At 40.0% G+C, this 22,962-nt stretch overlaps 1 long non-coding RNA gene across 1 annotated transcript; it reads left to right on the top strand.

Annotated features, from left to right (window-relative positions):
- Positions 1 to 3,043: 3,043 nt before the first annotated feature.
- On the top strand, positions 3,044 to 20,244 carry LOC140817008 (uncharacterized). The gene is made up of 3 exons (XR_012114708.1): positions 3,044 to 3,219; positions 3,699 to 3,772; positions 20,168 to 20,244. It is a non-coding gene; the product is annotated as an uncharacterized lncRNA (long non-coding RNA).
- The last annotated feature ends 2,718 nt before the right edge of the window (positions 20,245 to 22,962 follow it).

Raw genomic sequence — 22,962 nt, 5'->3', positions numbered from 1 at the left:
AGTGGCAGTAAAGTAAAAGTTAGATCCGAAAAATAAAAGTTAGTTGCGATAAAGTAAATGTTAGATTGTTAGATATTATTATTAAATCATAATATTTCATTTAGACCAACCGGCAGAGCCACACTATCATTTAATTGAAATATTATGATATAATTATATATATATATACACACACACACACATATACATATAATATAATATAACAATAATAATAATTGATCATATATTTATTGTATCAAAATTAAACAACAAATCAAGATAACCACTTCAATAGTATCAAACATTTGATGAAAATTGATAACAAAAAATAATTCATTTTTATCCCAATAATAAAAAGAAGTTAGCTAAATGAAAAGAAATAAAGAGATAATATACAAAATATAAACAATCTTACTTCACCAAGAATGCATTCTTTCACCTTGATATAATAGATTTAGCTTGCCATGAGCTTACTTTTGATCAACACTAAAAACATCACTCATAGTTGGGAAAATGAAAAATATATTGGAATTTAGAAATTTTATACACACACATACACACACTATATTTTACAATGGGATATAATGATTCTCTAGCTAGCATAAGACCTCTATTTATAAGGACAAATGAGAGAAAGTGTCAAAAATTTTATTAATGCCATGTAGTTGTAATAGTAGTCTTTGTCTCCTCCAACTTCAATTCTGTAGAACCCAAAAAATCAGATTACGTATAAGCCCTGCATAATTGCTATTATTTAAATTAAAAATGATGTATATATGTATATATATATATATATATATATATATATATATAAATATATATATATAATGGGTGTTTAAAACTTTAAGAATTTAGAATGCAAGATTTAAACAATATTATACCTTCATTTGTTGACAAATTTCGGCCACCCCCTTAAATCAATTCTTTTATGTTTGGCAAATCTCCATTAAAATCACCCCTCAATGACCTTTATGGAATGATAATTTTTCCCTCACCTTTAACTCACCAATTAGTGATAATACTAGCACCATTATTCACTTAATTTCCCCCAACCCACTAATATAGCATGCCAATCCCTCACATCTCGTTCAAATAGAAGGAAAAAGGATCAATTCCTATTGCCATTCAAATTCCTCACATGCAACTTCCATCTAAATGCATTCTTAACTCATTTATCACCTTGTAACCTTCCCCTTAATTATCTAGCATTCCTCCATCCTTAAGCTTCGAAAATTTCAATAAGAATCAGCAGCAAAAATCGAGTAGTTGCAGCAGAAAAATAAGAAAGAAATACAACTCCGTCTCCACCGCGCCGTGTTCGTTCTATTGCTTTGTTTTATTAAAAACAAATTTTTCAGGCATGTATATATTGATTCTTTTTGTTGGAAACTAAATTTCAGTTATTTGACAAACTAAGCAACGAACTTATTGGAATAAATGATCAAAGGAAAACGAGCTTAACTGACTAAAATCTTACAATTGTTATAGCTGAAGATTAATGCGTACTAGCTAAATCTTATCTACGTCGAACTGATCAGTTGGAAACTGGTCAGTTGAAGCAGAATATAACTAACTGATCAGTTGGGAACTGATCAGCTGAAACAATCAGTTATGAACTGATCCCTCACTTGTACACATCATAAGTTGAGAATGACAACCGACAAATAGTACAACAGACTGCAACTAGTAGTGGAACGTCGCATTTCAGAGATTGCAGTGCACGAATGTCAGATAATATTGACGTGGCAATCAACGGATATAAAGATTAAAATGGTATTAAATATTACCGTTGAGAGGGAAGCCTATAAATAGGTGAAGAAGGCAGCTGAGAAGGATAACACACGAAATACTATTCTATTCAAACTTGCTGTTACTCTGCTAAAATCACCACTCGTATTCGAATATCAAGTGCTCACTTTTATCAGATATATCAGTATCAATCAAGCCTATATTTACGAGCTTGTTAGCACTTTGAAATCTTTGTTAGATTCATTCAGTTGTTTATATTCAGTCACGCACTGTAAAGGTTTTTGTGAACTAAGAGTTTCAGTTTGGCAGTGTTGAGTCCAAACTGAAGTGGGTCAGTACAATGTGTGTATTCAATCAAAGTCTTTTAGTGAAAATCCTATCTTCGTGATAGAAGGGGTAACATAGAAGTTCATCCAGAAACAAATCGTGTGCACTTTATTTTAATTACTATCAGTTATTCTATCTTTTAGTAAGTGTACTTCCGCAACTGTTTTTCAGTTAAACTAATTGTTATTGACTGGCGAGATACCGAGTGTCAGTTTGTCATTCAAATGAACCCAATCTTCGAAAATAATTTATAATCCGTGAGTGTTTATTCAACCCCCCTTCTAAACACTTATCACCTCCTAACCGATCCTTTCAAGAGGCATCAGAGCGGTTGTATCTTGTCTCAAAATATTTCTAATCAAACTACTAATCATGTCTTCCTTCAACAAGATCCCAATGTTTTCCACAGAAGACTTCGATGATTGGAAAATCAGGATGCAGGCTCAGTTAGCTGCACAAGACGATGATATGTGGTACGTCATCACTGACGGACCAGTGAAGATTCTGAAAGCCAACATAGCAGTTGCAATCACCGATGGGGCACCTCATAGAATTGAAAAGCCCAGGGATGAGTGGACTGCCGAGGAAAAAAGAAAATAAAATTTGGATAATGTGGCAAAGGATATACTGTACAAAACGTTGGATAAAATAACTTTCAGCAAGATCAAAATGTGTAAGACAACTAAAAAAATTTGGGAAAAGCTGATCCAGCTTTGTGAAGGAAATGAACTGTAATGACCCGAATTCTTATTTTGAATGAAGTATTAATTAAGACATAATTAATGAGTTATTAATTAAGTATTATTAAGGAATTGATAATTCGGGATTAAGCTGTTGGTATCCACCGAATTTTATTATCTCGAGAAATCCAACTAGACCAATGAGATTCTGACACGAGGCAGATAAAATTGGTTCGGATTTTCTGGAATAGTGCGGATGCAAACTATAAATGGAAGCCGATTCTTTGTTTTCTTCACCGCATTCTTCAGAGAGAGTTCTAGTTGTACCTTAGTTTTTCTAGCCAGTTTCTAGGGCACTTTGGTGTCGGGAAGTTTCGGAGCTAGTATCGACTCGAGAAGGGGTCGGTGAACTGAGATCGAGACATCACTAGCGGGATAACGACGGACGCAGGTTCAGAGCTTTCTGTCAGATTGTTTTAGTGAGGTACGTGATGTACTGACTGAGATATCCAAGCGTATTATACACATTTATATGCTGCATATTTATCTGTTGCATGATACATGTTTTACTGCTTTGGCATATTATGCATGACATATCATGTTGAGCCTGATATCTTTTGAGATATACCTCGTTTGTTGGGGCCGCTCAGCCCTATTCTGTATTGTGGACGATGGGGCATCGAGAGCTACAGTGTCCGACGGGACCCGCGGGCTCTGATGACCTGGACATTGCAGGTCCACGTCTTGATGATGAGTGTGGGAGCCAAACCATGCCTAGGGCAGATCAGACACTACACACTCAGCCTCTAGACTGAGCATGAGATTCTTGACTTGATCCTTGATATCCGAGCATATTGCATTTCGCATGCATCATATTAGTTTGTATACTCGTACATTCTCGTATTTTGGCGATTGTCGCTCACGTCCTTGTTTTCATCTTGGGCACCCCATTCCACGAGGCAGGTCTTAGGTTGGACGGTTCGGACGACCAGGGCAGTGGCTAGAGCAGTTGGGTTTTCGGTGGTGATCCAGTGGAGGTTTTCTGTGGTTTATAGTTTTCTCGTTCAGGGTTATGTTTTGTATTTGTTATGGTTATATTAATGTTTAAGACTGCTGTTATTGTTTTGTTTTCATTTGAGTTGTAAGATGATTAAGTATTTGGTTTCCGCTGTTTAATTTTTGGTATTAAATTTAATGTTGCATGTTTATTAGTCTGTTTAGTAATGGCTCGGGTAAGGGCGCTACATTTGGTGGTATCAGAGCATGCAAAAATTTTTGGGACATTAGTAATTCTGTTAAAGGATTTGAAGACCAAGTTTTGGTGGAAAGGTATGAAGAGAAGTGTTTACCAGTTTGTAGCCAAGTGTTTGGTTTGTCAGCAAGTGAAAGCTGAACATCGACGACCAGGAGGATTACTTCAGAATCTTCCTATCCCTGAGTGGAAGTAGGAGCATGTAACGATGGATTTTGTAATCCACTTGCCGCTGTCTTCTAAGAATTGTGATGCAATTTGGGTTGTTGTGGACCGACTGACTAAGTCAGCACATTTCATTCCGTATAGTCGGGAATATAGTTTTGATCGCATGGCAAGACTATAAATCCAAGAGATTCTTAAATATCATTGTGTGCCAACGAGTATAGTCAGTGATAGAGATCCAGGCTTTACCTCAAGGTTCTGGGGAAGTTTTCAAAAAGCGTTGGGAACGACATTGAGTCTGAGTACTGCCTATCATCCAGAGACCGATGGTCAGTCTGAGAGGACTATTCAGACACTCGAGGACATGTTGCGTGCTTGTGCTTTGGATTTTGGACCAGCATGGCATGATCATCTGCCGCTTGTGGAGTTTGCATATAACAATAGCTACCACAACAGCATTGGTATGGCTCCGTTCGAAGCATTGTATGGTAGACGTTGTCGTACTCCTTTGTTTTGGGACGAAATAGGAGAACGACAAGTGCAAGGACCTGAATTAGTGCAAAAAGCGATTGACGTAGTGGAATTGATCAAAAAGAGAATTAAAACTGCACAAGATCGTCAATCGAGTTACGCGAATACCAAGCGTAGACCTTTACAGTTTCAGTCAGGGAAAAAAGTTTTTCTTAAATTTTCACCGTTCCGAAGGGTGATGAGATTTGGACTCAAGGGAAAATTAGCCCCAAGATTCATCGGACCTTTTGAGATCTTGGAATGTGTTGGAAATTTGGCGTATCGATTGGATTTACCGTCGTATCTGTCCAGCATTCATAATTTCTTTCATGTATCGTTGCTACGACGGTATGTAGCAGATGAGTCGCACGTTCTTAGTCCGAGAGACGTTCAACTTGAAGAAGACTTGACTTATGTTGAGCAGCCGCTTTTAATCCTGGGTAAGAAAGAGAAAAAGCTCAGAAACAAGACCATTCCACTTGTTCTAGTGCAATGGCAACGCCGAGGTATTGCAGAAGCGACTTGGGAGTTAGAGAGTCGTATGCGCTCAGAGTATCCTCATTTGTTTTGAGTTGTATTTTATTCAGTTGTATTGCACTTCAGTTTTGATTTCGAGGACGAAATCTTTGTAAGGTGGGGAGGATGTAATGACCCGAATTCTTATTTTGAATGAAGTATTAATTAAGACATAATTAATGAGTTATTAATTAAGTATTATTATGGAATTGATAATTCGGGATTAAGCTGTTGGTATCCACCGAATTTTATTATCTCGAGAAATCCAACTAGACCAATGAGATTCTGACACGTGGCAGATAAAATTGGTTCGGATTTTCTGGAATAGTGCGGATTCAAACTATAAATGGAAGCCGATTCTTTTGTTTTCTTCACCGCATTCTTCAGAGAGAGTTCTAGTTGTACCTTAGTTTTTCTAGCCAGTTTCTAGGGCACTTTGGTGTCGGGAAGTTTCGGAGCTAGTATCGACTCGAGAAGGGGTCGGTGAACTGAGATCGTGACATCATCAGCGGGCTAACGACGGACGCAGGTTCAGAGCTTTCTGTCAGATTGTTTTAGTGAGGTACGTGATGTACTGACTGAGATATCCAAGCGTAGTATGCACACTTATATGCTGCATATTTATCTGTTGCATGATACATGTTTTACTGCTTTGGCATATTATGCATGACATATCATGTCGAGCCTGATATCTTTTGAGATATACCTCGTTTATTGGGGCCGCTCAGCCCTATTCTGTATTGTGGACGATGGGGCATCGAGAGCTACAGTGTCTGACGGGACCCGTGGGCTCTGATGACCTGGACATTGCAGGTCCACGTCTTGATGATGAGTGTGGGAGCCAAAACATGCCTAGGGCAGATCAGAGACCACACACTCAGGCGCCTCTAGACTGAGCATGAGATTCTTGACTTGATCCTTGATATCCGAGCATATTGCATTTCTCATGCATCATATTAGTTTGTATACTCGTACATTCTCGTATTTGGGCGATTGTCGCTCACGTCCTTGTTTTCATCTTGGGCACCCCATTCCACGGGGCAGGTCTTAGGTTGGACGGTTCGGACGACCAGGGCAGTGGCTAGAGCAGTTGGTTTTCGGTGGTGATCCAGTGGAGGTTTTCTGTGGTTTATATTTTTCTCGTTCAGGGTTATGTTTTGTATTTGTTATGGTTGTATTAATGTTTAAGACTGCTGTTATTGTTTTGTTTTCATTTGATTTGTAAGATGATTAAGTATTTGGTTTCCGCTGTTTAATTGTTGGTATTAAATTTAATGTTGAATGTTTATTAGTCTGTTTAGTAATGGCTCGGGTAAGGGCGCTACATGAACAAACCAAAGAGAATAAAATTTCTGTTGCTGTTCAGAAGTTTGATAATATCAAGATGATAACTGGAGAATCGATGCATGAGTATGATGAAAGAGTCAGCTGTATCATCAATGAACTAAATGCACTTGGAAAAGAGTATACCAACAAAGAAGTTTCCTTAAAAGTGATCAGAGGTCTTCCCAAAGAGTGGGATGTTAAGACCATGGCAATGAGGGAGTCCAAGGATCTAAACAAGGTTGAGCTTCATGAACTATTTGCTGATCTGAAGGCCTATGAGTTTGAGCTGCAAACTCGAGAAGGGGAACCCTCTACTCCAGCAGCCACAACTGCCTTAGCTGCTGTTAGAACATAACCAACTGGTTCAGTCGAGAAAGTTGCTGATCAATTGAGCAACGACGCAATGTCATTGTTCATAAAAAAATTGGAAGATTTATGAGGAAATATCAAGGGAACTTTCATAAGCATTATTAGAGAAACAATTCTAAAGAGGAATCAAACGCTTGCTACAACTGTGGCAAACCCGGTCACTTCATTGCTGACTGTCCCAAACCTAAGAAGAACAGTCAAAGCTCGACTGAAAGAAAGAAGAAGTCATATGAGCACAAGAGGAGACCCAAGGATGATAAGAAGTCTTTCAGGAAGAAGCATGAAGTACTCTTAGCTAAAGAAAGTAAATTAAAATGGGAAGAACTGACAGCGAAGAGTCAGAGCCAGAAACCTCATGCAGTTCCAGTGATGGTGAAGAGGGAGTGAAGTGTCTAATGGTTGGTGATACAAAAGTGGAGTCAAGCAGTCAACAGGTATTTGACTTTTAGCTCAACTGATTTCACTAGAGAAGAACTCATTTCAACTCTTCATTACATGGTTAGTGAGTATACAAGCTTGCCTTATCTTTTGAAAAGGATAGAGCAAAGAAAAATCATCACATAGACAATAAAACTAAAACTGATGTATCAATTGATGTGTTGAGTCTAAAAGGAGAAATTGCTGAGCTCAATGCTGAAAGAAGCGGGAATCAATCAATGATTCAAAAGTTGATTCTTGAATATTCAAAGAAAACTGAGCTTATTCAGGCTTGGAACAAATCATCTGTTGCATTAACTGATATACAGAACTCACAGAAATCAGTTACTGATAAAACTGGTTTAGGGTTCAGTAACCAAGATGAAATGTCTTCCAATGATACTCGACCAAAACTGAATATGGATAAAGGGAAATACATTCACTTTGTCAAATCAGTTGTGGTAAAAGAACAAACAGAGCCAAGTAACTGGTTGAACAGCCTACTGAGAACATGAACAAGGCTAAAAGATATTGTATTGGTTATAGCCCAAAAGTTTTAACTGACTCACGTAGTAAGTCCTCAAAAAAATTCAGCAGAAATTATTCAAATGGCTACTCCAATTACTATAACAACAAGCCAGTTCAGAAAAGATATCGGCTGAATAATCAGTTGAACAAAGCCAAATCACATGTTGTCTCATCTGCACACTACACACCAAGCACACACAAATCGAGAAAGACCATCTGGAATACGACAACTGGACAGTTAGTGTGACACCTCTGACCCGTTTTAATAAAATAGCAGCGGAAATTAAAATTTTCTTGAAGAAGGAAGGGTAAAAAGTTCTTGACATAAAAATCTTTACAAAGAAATGTAAATACATGATCAATGAAATGATAAAACCAAAATACAAAATATCATTTTTATGATCATGTCCAAAATGCCATCAAAATATCTTCTTCCTTCCATCTTTGGTATGCATATGACTCCGGCCCACAATCAACGTCCCGGCCCGTCGCTATTATCTGCATCACATGAAATAACTGAAAAGAGTATAAAACTCAGCAAGTGGAACTCTTACATAGCAATGGATACATAGCATACTCTGAAAATCATGACTTTGAAAACATTAAATACCATCAACTCTGAAATATGAATATCATAGCATGAATAATAATAACGATGGTATTTCTCTTTTCTCTGGTTTGGAATGACATCTATATAGTATCTCTGTCTCTTACCTATATCCTCTGAGGGATATAAGCCTATGGTCGTTGATCAACTAATTGCATGCAATCTCTGACTATGTATCTATCAATCCATAAATCATTTGAATTCTCTCTTTGGCATTTTATCAAACACTTTGAAGACTCTAATCTCTTGTATCCCCTTTAACACAATTGAGACATAAAATGCCTCCAATATATATAACAAGTGAATCAATACATAATCATGAATCAATTGAAGGGAATATCACATTAAAACCATTGAAATACAATACATATATTATCATGTGAGCACAAGGAATGAAATTCCACTTACAACCACTTGAAACCTTGATTCTATACTCTTGGTAGTAATCCTACAACAATAAACCATATAATGAACCATCAACATCTCAAAAATCATAAACCCATATCAATTAATCCATAAACCAACACCATCAACAAACCCATATCATCTCCAACACCAAAAACTAAGAATAAACTAGACCAAAAGCTTACCTTAGCTTCCTTGAACCCAAAACTATCTTGATCTCACTTCAATAATCCAACAAAATGCTTGAATCAAAGAAAGGAAATGAAAGGAAAAGGAACCCTAGCTTCCTTGCTCTGAAGAAACCGATAAGAATGAGGAAAAATGAAAGAAAAATGAAGTCTCCACCTATTTTATACCTTAAAACACCAAAAACACGACTTTACTGTTCACATACCGCGGGTGCGATAGCCCATGCACCGCGGGTGCGCTATGCCTTCGGAAACTCATCCAAAAATTTGAAACAATAGACCGCGGGTGCGGTCATCTTTTAGAGCGCGGGTGCGCTCTCCACTCTGCGCACAGCTTCTCGAAAGATCGCCTCCGAAACGCCTCTTCCGTCATAATTTTTAATTTGGAAAAATGGTAAACTACAAAGTTGTAGCTCTATGTCTTTTCTTGAACCTCTCAAAATTTCAGATCATTTGGAGGTTTGAGTAAAATGTTATGCTAAATCTCCCAACATGTGTCACTGGAGGAACGTCGAAACACACGACACATTTCGGGGCACTTTTGGCTTACCTTCCACAATGATTTGAACAAAACTCAAAATAATAAAGTTACACCTCTATGTCTTATCTAATCACTCCAATTGGCCTCATACCAATTGGCTCAACATACGAATTATCATGAATTTAATCGTAATGACGCTACAATCAAACTACACAACATCTATCATTAACAATATTATAAATCATAAATCGCCATCCTTAACATCAAAAATATACTTAAACTTACCCAAATAGCCAGTAATCATACGAAATCTTAAACCATACTGTTCACCAGGTTTGGCTATTACAGTTAGTTAGACTGATCCAAGTCTGGATTCCTAAAGGACTAATCAATTTTGGACTCAAATAGAAAATGGTACCAAAATTATATCTTGTGTGTGATTGCAGGTAAAAGGTACAAGCAGTGAATCAATCTGGTACTTTGATAGTGGATGCTCACGACACATGACGGGAGATGCAAACTTGTTATCTCAACTGATCAAGTACATTGGACCAAACATCAGTTTCGGAGATAATTCCAAAGGTAAAACTGTGGGTAAGGGTAAGCTTATCCATGGTAACTTTATCATTGATGTTTTATTAGTTGAGAATATCAAGTATAATTGATTAGCATGAGTCAGTTATGCGATAATGGATTCTCAATTCAGTTTAACAAACATTCTTGTTCAGTCAAAGATGCAACTGATGAGGTCATATTAACTGGCAAACGGTGTGGAAACACTTACAAAGTCAGTTGGAATGATCAACCTTATGCACCAGCATATTTTATTGCTTCAAAATCTTCTAAAAACTGGTTGTCTAAAAACTAGCAATATATAACAATAAGATGGTATTACTCTTTTCTCTGTTGGATTGATATCTATATAGTATCTCTGTCTCTGTACCTATATCCTATCGATATACATCGATAACTCTGAGGGATATAAGCCTATGGTCGTTGATCAACTAATTACATGCAATCTCTAACTATGTATCTATCAATCCAAAAATCATTTGAATTCTCTCTTTGACATTTCATCAAACACTTTGAAGACTATAATCTCTTGTATTCCCTTTTTCATAATTGAGACATTCAATTGTCTCAAATATAAAATCAAGTAATTCAATACATAATATGGATCAAATGGAAGGGAATAACATGTTAAAACCATTGAAACACAATACATATACTATCATGTGAGCACCAGAATGAGATTCCACTTACAACCACTTGAAACCTTGATTCTATACTCTTGGTAGTAATCCTACAACAATAAACCATATAATGAACCATCAACATCTCAATAATCATAAACCCCTAACAATTAATCCATAAACCAACACCATCAACAAACCCATATCATCTCCAACACCACAAACTAAGAATAAACAACACCAAAAGCTTACCTTAGCTTCCTAGAACCAAGAAGAACCTTGATCTCTCAACAATCAACCAACAAGATGCAAGAATTAAAGGAAGAAAAGGAAAGAAATGAGAGAACCCTAGCCTCCAAGGAGAGAAAAATCGAGAATGGGGAAAAAGAAATGAGGGAAATGAAGCCAACACATCCATTTAACTCACTTAAAACCAAAAACACGCTTACACTGTACACGACCGCGGGTGCGCTCCTACCTCCACCGCGGGTGCGCTAAGCTCTTGTCATTCCAATCAAAATTCTAAAAATGACGACCGCGGGTGCGGTGTGTCTACGGTAATTCTACTCAAAATGTTGCAATGAAGACCGCGGGTGCGCTGCACTACGGACCGCGGGTGCAGTGATGTCACGGTAAAAACAAACTATAAAGCAACTAAAATCGAACCCAAACGCTGATACAATACAACTACCATCAATGAACATCAACAATGCCACAAAATAATGATAACCAACCATACTATGACCCATAAACACAACTCTTAACATCTAAACCAAATAATCCAAAAACATACGAGACTTAAACCGTACCGTACACCAGGCTTGGCTATTACAATCTCCCCTCTTTAAGGGAATTTCGACCTCGAAATTGACGTCACTGCGCAAACAACTCAGGATACTTCTCTCTCATCTCATCCTTTGGTTCCCACGTGGCTTCTTCAATCAAATGATTCCTCCAAAGGACTTTAACAATGCCGATCTCTTTGTTTCGCAACACTTTAACTTTGCGATCCAGAATCTGGACCGGAATCTCTTGGTACGTCAAATTCGGCGTCAAATCCAATGGTTCGTGGCGAAGAACATGGGAAGGATTCGAAATATACTTCCTGAGCATAGAGACATGAAAAACATTGTGAACTCTGTCAAGATCTGGCGGTAGGGCTAACCTGTAAGCTCGATCACCAACTCTGTCCAAGATTTCAAATGGGCCAATGAATCTCGGACTCAATTTACCTTTCTTGCCAAACCGCATCACACCCTTGAGAGGTGCTATCTTCAAGAACACATGGTCGCCAACCTCAAACTGCAACGGTCTACGACACACATCAGCATAACTCTTCTGTCTCGACTGCGATGTCTTCATCCTCTCCCTAATAACCGCAACAACATCAGCTGTCTGTTGGACCAACTCTGGACCCAACATCTTCCTTTCGCCAATCTCGTCCCAATACAAGGGCGATCTACACTTCCTGCCATAAAGTGCTTCATACGGTGCCATGCCAATCGTCGCTTGGTAACTGTTATTGTACGTGAATTCAACAAGAGGCAATTTGGAATCCCAGCTACTAGGATAATCGATAGTACAAGCTCTGAGCATATCCTCTAGAATCTGAATAACTCTCTCTGATTGACCGTCACTCTGGGGGTGATAAGCTGTGCTGAACGCTAACCGAGAACCCATAGCTTTGTGCAAACTCTTCCAAAACTCTGAAGTAAATCTAGGGTCATGATCAGACACGATCGACACAGGAACACCATGAAGTCTAACAATCTCTGCTATGTACTCTTCGGCATACTGGTTCATGGAGTACGTCGTCTTGACTGGAAGAAAATGCGCTGACTTGGTCAACCGATCAACAATAACCCAAATAGTGTTAAAACCTTTTTGCGTTCTGGGAAGACCAGTCACGAAGTCCATCGTAATATGCTCCCATTTCCATTGAGGAAACGACAATGATAGCAATGTCCCAGCAGGTCTCTGGTGCTCGATCTTCACCTGCTGACAAGTTAGACACTGAGAAATAAATATGGCAATATCTTTCTTCATACCTGGCCACCAATAGAGTCTACGAAGATCCTGATACATCTTGGTGCTGCCTGGATGTATCGAATATGGCGCGGTATGTGCCTCTGTCAAGACGTCTCGTCGAATATCGTCACCAATAGGAACACAAATACGGCCTCTGAATGTCGTCAAACCATCTCCATTCAACCCAAACTCTGAATTACCTCTCTCTTCCGCTTTAGCTCTAACAACTGTGAATCAATGGCCTGCTCTCTACAGATCCTATCCGTCAATGTAGCCCGAATGACTAACGCTAAAAAACGAGCAATGGTCCCTGGAACCAAAAAAGCTATCTCCACTCTCTGCAAGTCTAACAACAACTGCTGCTGAATCATCGAACTCAAAGAAGAACTCGACTTACTGCTCAAGGCATCCGCTACAACATTCGCTTTTCCTGGGTGGTAACTGATCGTCACATCATAATCTTTGACAAGCTCTAACCACCGTCTCTGTCGCATATTGAGCTCCTTCTAAGAGAACAAATACTTCAAACTCTTGTGGTCCGTGAAAATTTCACAATTTTCGCCATACAAATAATGTCTACAGATTTTCAGGGCGAAAACCACAGCTGCCAGCTCCAAATCATGCGTAGGGTAATTCTTATCATAGTCCTTCAACTGACGTGAAGCATAGGCTATAACCTTTCCACGTTGCATCAGCACTGCACCAAGACCCTTCTTCGACGCATCAATAAAAACAAAAAAATCCTCTGAACCACTGGGCAATGCAAGTACCGGAGCTGTCGTCAACTTATTTTTCAACTCCTGGAATCCACTTTGACATTCATTGGACCACTCAAATTTCATAGCCTTCCTCGTCAGATTGGTTAATGGCAGGGCAATCTTGGAAAAATCTGAAATGAAACGACGATAGTAACCCGCCAAACCAAGAAAACTGCGTACCTCTTATACAGTGGTAGGGATAGGCCATTTTTGAATCGCCTCAATCTTTGTTGGATCAACAGCTATACCATCCTTCGAAACAACATGGCCTAAGAAAGAAATCTGCTCCAACCAGAACTCACATTTCTTCAACTTAGCATACAACCTCTTCTCTCTCAGCAACTGAAGAACAACTCTGAGGTGCTCTGCATGAAGCTCTCTGGTCTTGGAATAGATCAAGATGTCGTCGATGAAAACAATGACGAAGCTATCCAAATACGGCTTGAAGACACGGTTCATCAGATCCAAAAAGACTGAAGGAGCATTGGTCAGACCAAAAAACATCACAAGAAATTCATAATGACCGTACCTGGTCCGGAACGCTGCCTTAGGGATATCAGACTCCCTAACTTTCAACTGATAGAAGCCAGATCGCAGATCAATATTCGAAAATACTGTAGCCCCATGCAGTTGATCAAACAAATCATCTATCCGTGGCAACGGATATTTATTCTTGATAGTCACTTTGTTGATCTCTCTGTAATCAATGCAAAGACGCAATGATCCATCTTTCTTCTTGACGAAAAGAACCGGAGCTCCCCAAGGCAAAGAACTCGGCCAAATGAACCCTTTATCTAAAAGATCTTGCAACTGCGTTTTCAACTCCTTCATCTCTGTTGGGGCCATTCTATACGGAGCCTTAGAAATTGGAACCGTACCCGAACTAGATCAATCACAAACTCCACATCTCTGTCCGGCGATAAACCCGGAACATCATCTTCAAACACATCAGAGAACTCTCTCACCACATCAATATCATCAATATTCAACTTCACAATTTTATCCACATCCACAATAGAAGCCAAAAACCCATCACATCCTCTAAACAACAACTTCTTAGCCTCAAGACACGAAATAAAAGGAAGGACCAGCGAAGTACCTGCACTGGCGAGCATACCTTCCCTATCGCCATCATCTGCAAATGTCACCGTCTTAGCAACGCAATCAATCACTGCACGATAGGTTGAAAGCCAATCCATGCCAAGTATAATATCAAATGCAACCATTGGGATAACAATCATATCAGCATAAACCACTCGTTCATCGATTTGAACAGAGCACGCATACACAATAGATGTCGGGCACAACACATCTCCCGAAGGCAAAACAACATTGAACTGGAGGGGAAGAACAGAAGGAACTATTCCCAAAGATCTCAAAACTAGTTCAGACATAAAAGAATGAGTAGCACCTGTATCAATCAATGTCGTAGCTAACCTGCCTGAAATTAAAATAGTGCTAGAGATCACAGAAGAATCATGATTTATACCTTCCTTTGTCATGGTAATTATGCGACCCTGCACCTTCTCTTTACTCGCTCCTCTTGGACAGTCTTTGGTAATGTGGCCTGCAGTGCCACATCGATAGCAAGTATGAGTACCAAATCTGCACTCCCCCCGATGATGTCGATTGCACTTGGGACACAAAGGCTTCTCGGGATCAAATGGGACTGCCGGTGGTTTAGGACTCGGCTCTATCTTGCCTTTCCCCTTGAAACGATCCCTTCCTCTTTGATTCGAACCCTGGCCTCTCTGAGCAATGGCCTGCTGCCTTGCCTGTCTTTCCCTGGTAATGTCTTTCTCGTCTTGCTCAGCCAACAAAGCCTTAGACACAATCTCTTTGAACGTCACAGCCTTTGACATATTGATATCCCTCCGGATCTCTGCTCGAAGGCCTCTAATGAAATGAGCACCCTTATCTTTGTCATTGGAAGCAATATATGGGGCAAACAGACAGCCCTCCTCAAACTTCAAGATGTACTCATCAACGTTCATACCTCCCTGTCGAAGCTCCAGGAACTCAGTCACCTTCCTAGCTCGAAGTGCGTCTGGGAAGTACTTGTCATAAAACAGATCAGTGAACTCTTGCCATTTCAATGCTGGAACGTCCACAATAACCTTGGTAGCATTCCACCAAATACGTGCAGCTTTGACTAACATGAACACTGCACAACTGATTCTGTCCTTGTCTTCGTAGTTAAGATGATCGAAAATCGCCTCAAGAGCTTTGATCCATTCTACGGCCACCAACGGATCAGTGCTTCTTGCAAATTCAGGCGGATCCATCCTCTTGAAAGCAGTGAAGATGCCATCGGTATCAACTGCTTGAGCTACCTGACCTCTACCTTGGCCTGTACCTTGCATACGCAGCAACTGCTGGATCTGCTCACTATGGACCTTGGCTTGCTCTTTCAACAACTTGCCGAACTCATCGACAACTCTAGAGGAAGAACTATCCTCACCCTCTACGGCTTTCCTCTTAGGAGGCATACTCTACAATGTGCTCACACAAAACAAATCAATAGATAACAATGAATAGATGTAGAAGAAGACATACCCGGACAGTTGAAAGTAGACGAAGTCATATGCATTGATCCGAAGAACGGTGCTCTGATACTACTAAATGTGACACCTCTGACCCGTTTTAATAAAATAGCAGCGGAAATTATAATTTTCTTCAAAATGGAGGAAGGATTTAAAATTACTTGACATAAAAACATTTACAAATATTTGCAATTACATGATCAATGAAATGATAAAAGCCAAAATACAAAATATCATTTGTATGATCATGCCAAAGAGCCACAAAATACTCTTCTTCCTTCCCTCTCTCATGCATATGACCCCGACTCCAATCAACATCCTGGTCCGTCGCTCTGATCTGCATCACATGAGATAACTGAAATGAGTATAAAACTCAGCAAGTGGAACTCTTACATAGCAATGTACATATCATACTCTGAAAACATGACTTTAAAACATTGAATACCATCAGCTCTTGAAGTAAGAATAACATAGCAATATATAACAATAAGATGATATTACTCTTTTTTCTGTTGGATTGATATCTATATAGTATCTCTGTCTCTGTACCTATATCCCATCGATATAAATCGATAACTCTGAGGGATATAAGCCTATGGTCGTTGATCAACTAATTGCATGCAATCTCTAACTATGTATCTATCAATCTAAAAATCATCTGAATTCTCTCTTTGACATTTCATCAAACACTTTGAAGACTATAATATCTTGTATTCCCTTTTTCATAATTGAGACATTCAATTGTCTCAAATATACAATCAAGTAATTCAATACATAATATGGATCAAAAGGAAGGGAATAACATGTTAAAACCATTGAAACATAATACATATACTATCATGTGAGCACAAGAATGAGATTCCACTTATAACCACTTGAAACCTTGATTCTATACTCTTGGTAGTAATCCTACAACAATAAACCATATAATGAACCATCAACATCTCAATAATCATAAACCCATAACAATTAATCCATAAACCAACACCATCAACAAACCCATATCATCTCCAACACCACAAACTAAGAATAAAAAACACCAAAAGCTTACCTTAGCTTTCTAGAACCAAGAAGAACCTTGATCTCTCAACAATTAACCAACAAGATGCAAGAATTAAAGGAAGAAAAGGAAAGAAATGAGAGAACCCTAGCCTCCAAGGAGAGAAAAATCGAGAATGGGGAAAAAGAAATGAGGGAAATGAAGCCAACACATCCATTTAACTCACTTAAAACCAAAAACACGCTTACACTGTACACGACTGCGGGTGCGCTCCTACCTCCACCGCGGGTGCGCTAAGCTCTCGGCATTCCAATCAAAATTCTGAAAATGACCGCGGGTGCGGTGTGTCTACGACACTTCTACTCAAAATGTTGCAATGAAGACCGCGGGTGCGCTGCACTACGGACCGCGGGTGTGGTGATGTCACGGCAAAAACAAACTCTAAAGCAACTAAAATCGAACCGAAACGCTGATACAATACAACTACCATCAATGAACATCAACAATGCCACAAAATAATGATAACCAACCATACTATGACCCATAAACACAACTCTTAACATCTAAAAAAAATAATCCAAAAACATACGAGACTTAAACCGTACCGTACACCAGGCTTGACTATAACAAAATGCTGGAATTAAGCATGAGCTCTCAGCAGCTATAACTGCTCAGCAAAATGGTGTAGCTGAGAGAAGAAATCGGACCCTTAAAGAAGCTGCTAGAACAATGATTGCTGATTCTGGTATTTCTCAAAGGTTTTGGGCAGAGGCAGTAAACACTGCGTGTTACGCTCAGAACAGATCGATGATTAATAAAAATCATTTGAAAACACCTTATGAGATCTGGCATTGACGAAACAGTGTGGTTTCTTACTTCAAAATATTCGGCTGCAGATGTTTTATTCTTGACAATGGCAAAAATCATTTAAAAGCCTTTGATGCTAAATCTGCAGAGGGAATATATCTGGGATATTATTCAGTTCGCAAAGCTTATAGAGTCTTTAACAAGAGCACATTAATGTTGAAGAATCTATACATGTTGTTTTTGATGAAACTGCACTAACTGATATAAGTTTGGAGGATTATCATGAAGAAGAGAATCACATCAATCGAAACATCCTTCAAACACCTGAACCTAAAATTGTGGATCAATCAATTGAACATGAAGTAGTTTTTGATAATCAGTTGGAGGAGCCTATTGAGAATATTCAATTATCAACGGATGCAACAACTGAAACTGAAAACATTCAGTTGCCTACTGAGGTAATTGCTGATACAGAAGCAACAAACGCTAACAAACGCTGAACTCAGATGGAAGAAATCACATACTCCAGAATTTGTGATAGGTAATCCATCTGACCCGGTAAGAACAAGGAATCAAATGCTCAATTTATTCATTCATATTTTGTATTGCAATTGGAACCGAAGAAAACTGATGAAGATCTTGCTGATCCAAACTAGACAAATGCAATGCAAGAAGAGCTGAATCAGTTTGCCCATAACAATGTCTGGAACCTAGTTCCAAGACCAGTTTCAAAAACTGTTATAGGTACAAAATGTGTAGTAGCCCGAATTCCAAATTGGGTAATTAACGGAGTAATGGTGATTAAGAAGGTTTAATGTGTAATTTTGACCGAGTCATGATCGGACGGACCGAAGATGGTTCGGAAGCACCGAAGAGTTCGTAAGGTCCGAAGTGAGTTCGGTGGATCCGATCATTAGGTGTCAAGAGTTGATCGACACGTGGGAGTTCGGACGTTCCGAAGTGTAGGTTCGGTGGATCCGATCATGAGGTGTCAAGAGCAGCTGGACACGTGCATGTTCGGACGGTCCGAAGTGTATGATCGGAGGATCCGATCATGAGCTGTCAAGAGCTGATGGACACGTAGCGTTCGGACGTTCCGAAGTGGTGTTCGGAGGATCCGAACATGGCCTATAAATAGTGGTCGGATTTCCTCATTTTGACTCGCCAATTCAGAGAGTTCCATAGCATTTCAGTCGTTTCTGACAGGTTCTAGTCTTGTTCCGAGATTTGGGCACTAGCGGGGAGCTGCTGGTCTTGTAGCAGAGCTGTGCTCTAGTTGGGAGCTAGCGGCATCAGCGGGCTAGCGACGGACGAAGGTAAACCCTAAACCTTTGGTAGTACTAGGGAGTACTGGTTTTGCTAGTCGAGCATGGTAGTATTGATTGAGTATGCTTTTGATGCGTAGGCTTGTGCTAGACCTGATTAGCGGTGTTGCGTAAGGCTAGGCTTGCTGTGATAGAGGTACGAAAGTACTATCCGAGATATCCTGGTTGAGTATACATTCATATATGTGTTGCATGAGTATGTGGTGCATTGATATATGTCATATGATGCATGCTATTATGTCACGTTTATTACTGCACGTTGCATTTCATGTTGAGCCGTATTCTCCTTCGAGATAGCCTTTGCTGTTGAGCTGTATCTCTTTCGAGATAAGCTATATCTTGGGGCCGCTCAGCCCTGTCTTGTGGACGCATGGACACCGAGAGTACACAGTGGCCGACGGGTCGGGAGGGCTTCGGTGGTCCGGGACATTTTAGGTCCACGTCTGTCTTGTAGTGGATGCAGTGACCCAGAGGTTGGACCGCGCGGCACTATCCACTTGGCGCCTCTAGACTGAGCATTTTGAGATCCTTTGTGATTCCTGTTTCTTGACTACCCTGGTATCATATCATAGCATGTGCATTTCATATAGGTCTGTATACTCATACTTTTGTACTGGGCGTTCTTATCGCTCACGTCCTCGGTTTTGTTTATTCTTGGACACCCCATTCCCACGGGGCAGGCCTCAGGTTGGACAGCTCAGGAGGAGCAGGAGGAGGACGTTGAGTAGCTGGTTGGTTTAGTTTATCGGTATTGTTTTGATTCGATATGGTTGTATTGGGTATTTTATTTTGAGTTGTTCTAGACTTCGATTGGATTGTATATCTATCATTTGTGGTATTTCCGCTGTTATCTCTGATTATTGTTAATTAAGTTAGTTGCATGCTTAGTTTTTTTGACTAGTAGGTGATTCTGGAACGGGTCACTACATTTATGGTATCAGAGCATGCAAAGATTTTTGGGACATTAGTAATTCTGTTTTGAGGATTTAGGAGTTGATTTTAGTTTCCTTTCAGATGTCAGGAGATGGAAGCAGTCACGGTAGTGTGGGACATGGCCGTTATGGCGACGATGGGGCTGGCCGAGAACATCGTCGTAGAGATCGTGATGGAGGACGTCACCAAGATCATGATGAAAGGAGACGTAGGAACCGTGTCAACATTATAGATTTAATGAAGATTGGCACCAACAGAGATGAAAGAGTTGAAACAACAGTTAGCAAGGTTAGCTAACGGAGACCACACATCTGGTTTTGCATTCCATACAGATGGAACCTTGTGTCTGTCAGGAAGAATTGTAGTTCCAGAAGATTCTAAATTGAGAGACGAGATTTTATCTCAAGCTCATAGGAGTAAGTTGAGTATCCACCCTGGAAGTATGGAAATGTATAAGGATTTGAAAACCAAGTTTTGGTGGAAAGGTATGAAGAGAAGTGTTTACCAGTTTGTAGCCAAGTGTTTGGTGTGTCAGCAAGTAAAAGCTGAACATCGAAGATCAGGAGGATTACTTTAGAATCTCCCTATTCCTGAATGGAAGTGGGAGCATGTAACGATGGATTTGGTCACCAATTGCCGTTGCCTTCTAAGAATTGTAATGCAATTGGGGCTGTTGTGGACCGACTGACTAACTTGTCTTAGTGCAGTGGCAGAGTCGAGGTACTGAAGAAGCCACTTGGGAGTTAAAGAATCGTATGCGTTCAGAGCATCCAGAGCTCTTTTGAGTAAGTACTGTAAGTTGTACTATGGATGTATGTTTTTCCGTTGTAAACCAAATATCAGTTGTGTTTAGCAACAATTGAGATGTAATAACAATGATTGTTATTTCATTTTGTTCATCCTCTAAGCTTGATTTCGAGGACGAAATCGTTTTAAGGGGGGGAGAATGTAGTAGCCCGAATTCCAAATTGGGTAATTAACGGAGTAATGGTGATTAAGAAGGTTTAATGTGTAATTTTGACCGAGTCATGATCGGACGGACCGAAGATGGTTCGGAAGCACCGAAGAGTTCGTAAGGTCCGAAGTGAGTTCGGTGGATCCGATCATTAGGTGTCAAGAGTTGATCGACACGTGGGAGTTCGGACGTTCCGAAGTGTAGGTTCGGTGGATCCGATCATGAGGTGTCAAGAGCAGCTGGACACGTGCATGTTCGGACGGTCCGAAGTGTATGATCGGAGGATCCGATCATGAGCTGTCAAGAGCTGATGGACACGTAGCGTTCGGACGTTCCGAAGTGGTGTTCGGAGGATCCGAACATGGCCTATAAATAGTGGTCGGATTTCCTCATTTTGACTCGCCAATTCAGAGAGTTCCATAGCATTTCAGTCGTTTCTGACAGGTTCTAGTCTTGTTCCGAGATTTGGGCACTAGCGGGGAGCTGCTGGTCTTGTAGCAGAGCTGTGCTCTAGTTGGGAGCTAGCGGCATCAGCGGGCTAGCGACGGACGAAGGTAAACCCTAAACCTTTGGTAGTACTAGGGAGTACTGGTTTTGCTAGTCGAGCATGGTAGTATTGATTGAGTATGCTTTTGATGCGTAGGCTTGTGCTAGACCTGATTAGCGGTGTTGCGTAAGGCTAGGCTTGCTGTGATAGAGGTACGAAAGTACTATCCGAGATATCCTGGTTGAGTATACATTCATATATGTGTTGCATGAGTATGTGGTGCATTGATATATGTCATATGATGCATGCTATTATGTCACGTTTATTACTGCACGTTGCATTTCATGTTGAGCCGTATTCTCCTTCGAGATAGCCTTTGCTGTTGAGCTGTATCTCTTTCGAGATAAGCTATATCTTGGGGCCGCTCAGCCCTGTCTTGTGGACGCATGGACACCGAGAGTACACAGTGGCCGACGGGTCGGGAGGGCTTCGGTGGTCCGGGACATTTTAGGTCCACGTCTGTCTTGTAGTGGATGCAGTGACCCAGAGGTTGGACCGCGCGGCACTATCCACTTGGCGCCTCTAGACTGAGCATTTTGAGATCCTTTGTGATTCCTGTTTCTTGACTACCCTGGTATCATATCATAGCATGTGCATTTCATATAGGTCTGTATACTCATACTTTTGTACTGGGCGTTCTTATCGCTCACGTCCTCGGTTTTGTTTATTCTTGGACACCCCATTCCCACGGGGCAGGCCTCAGGTTGGACAGCTCAGGAGGAGCAGGAGGAGGACGTTGAGTAGCTGGTTGGTTTAGTTTATCGGTATTGTTTTGATTCGATATGGTTGTATTGGGTATTTTATTTTGAGTTGTTCTAGACTTCGATTGGATTGTATATCTATCATTTGTGGTATTTCCGCTGTTATCTCTGATTATTGTTAATTAAGTTAGTTGCATGCTTAGTTTTTTTGACTAGTAGGTGATTCTGGAACGGGTCACTACAAAATGGGTGTACAGGAACAAACTGAACGAAGACAGTTCAGTTGTGCGCAACAAGGCGAGGCTGGTAGCACAAGGATATAGGCAAGAAGAAGGAATTGATTATGATGAAAATATGCACCAGTTGCAAGACTGGAAGCTATCAGAATATTCATTGCCTATGCATCATTCAAGAACTTCAAAGTCTATTAGATGGATGTTGAAAGGATCGGTTAAACTAGTAAAGAGTGTTTAGAAGGGGGGTTGAATAAACACTTCTCGAATTTAAGTATTCTTTGACAATATGAGTTCAGTTATGTTACAAACAGAAACTAAATATCCCGTCGGTCAATGACAATCAGTTAAATTGAACAAAACAGTTGCGGAAAATGAACTGACTGAAAGATAGAGTATCTAACTTAAAATAGTGACTGAAGTAAAGATAACACAATATG

Source organism: Primulina eburnea, chromosome 16, assembly GCF_022965805.1.
Source record: "Primulina eburnea isolate SZY01 chromosome 16, ASM2296580v1, whole genome shotgun sequence".
NCBI classification, from domain to species: Eukaryota; Viridiplantae; Streptophyta; class Magnoliopsida; order Lamiales; family Gesneriaceae; genus Primulina; species Primulina eburnea.
The sequence above is the reverse complement of the archived record's forward strand: the minus strand, read 5'-3'. Positions and strand labels throughout refer to the sequence as shown.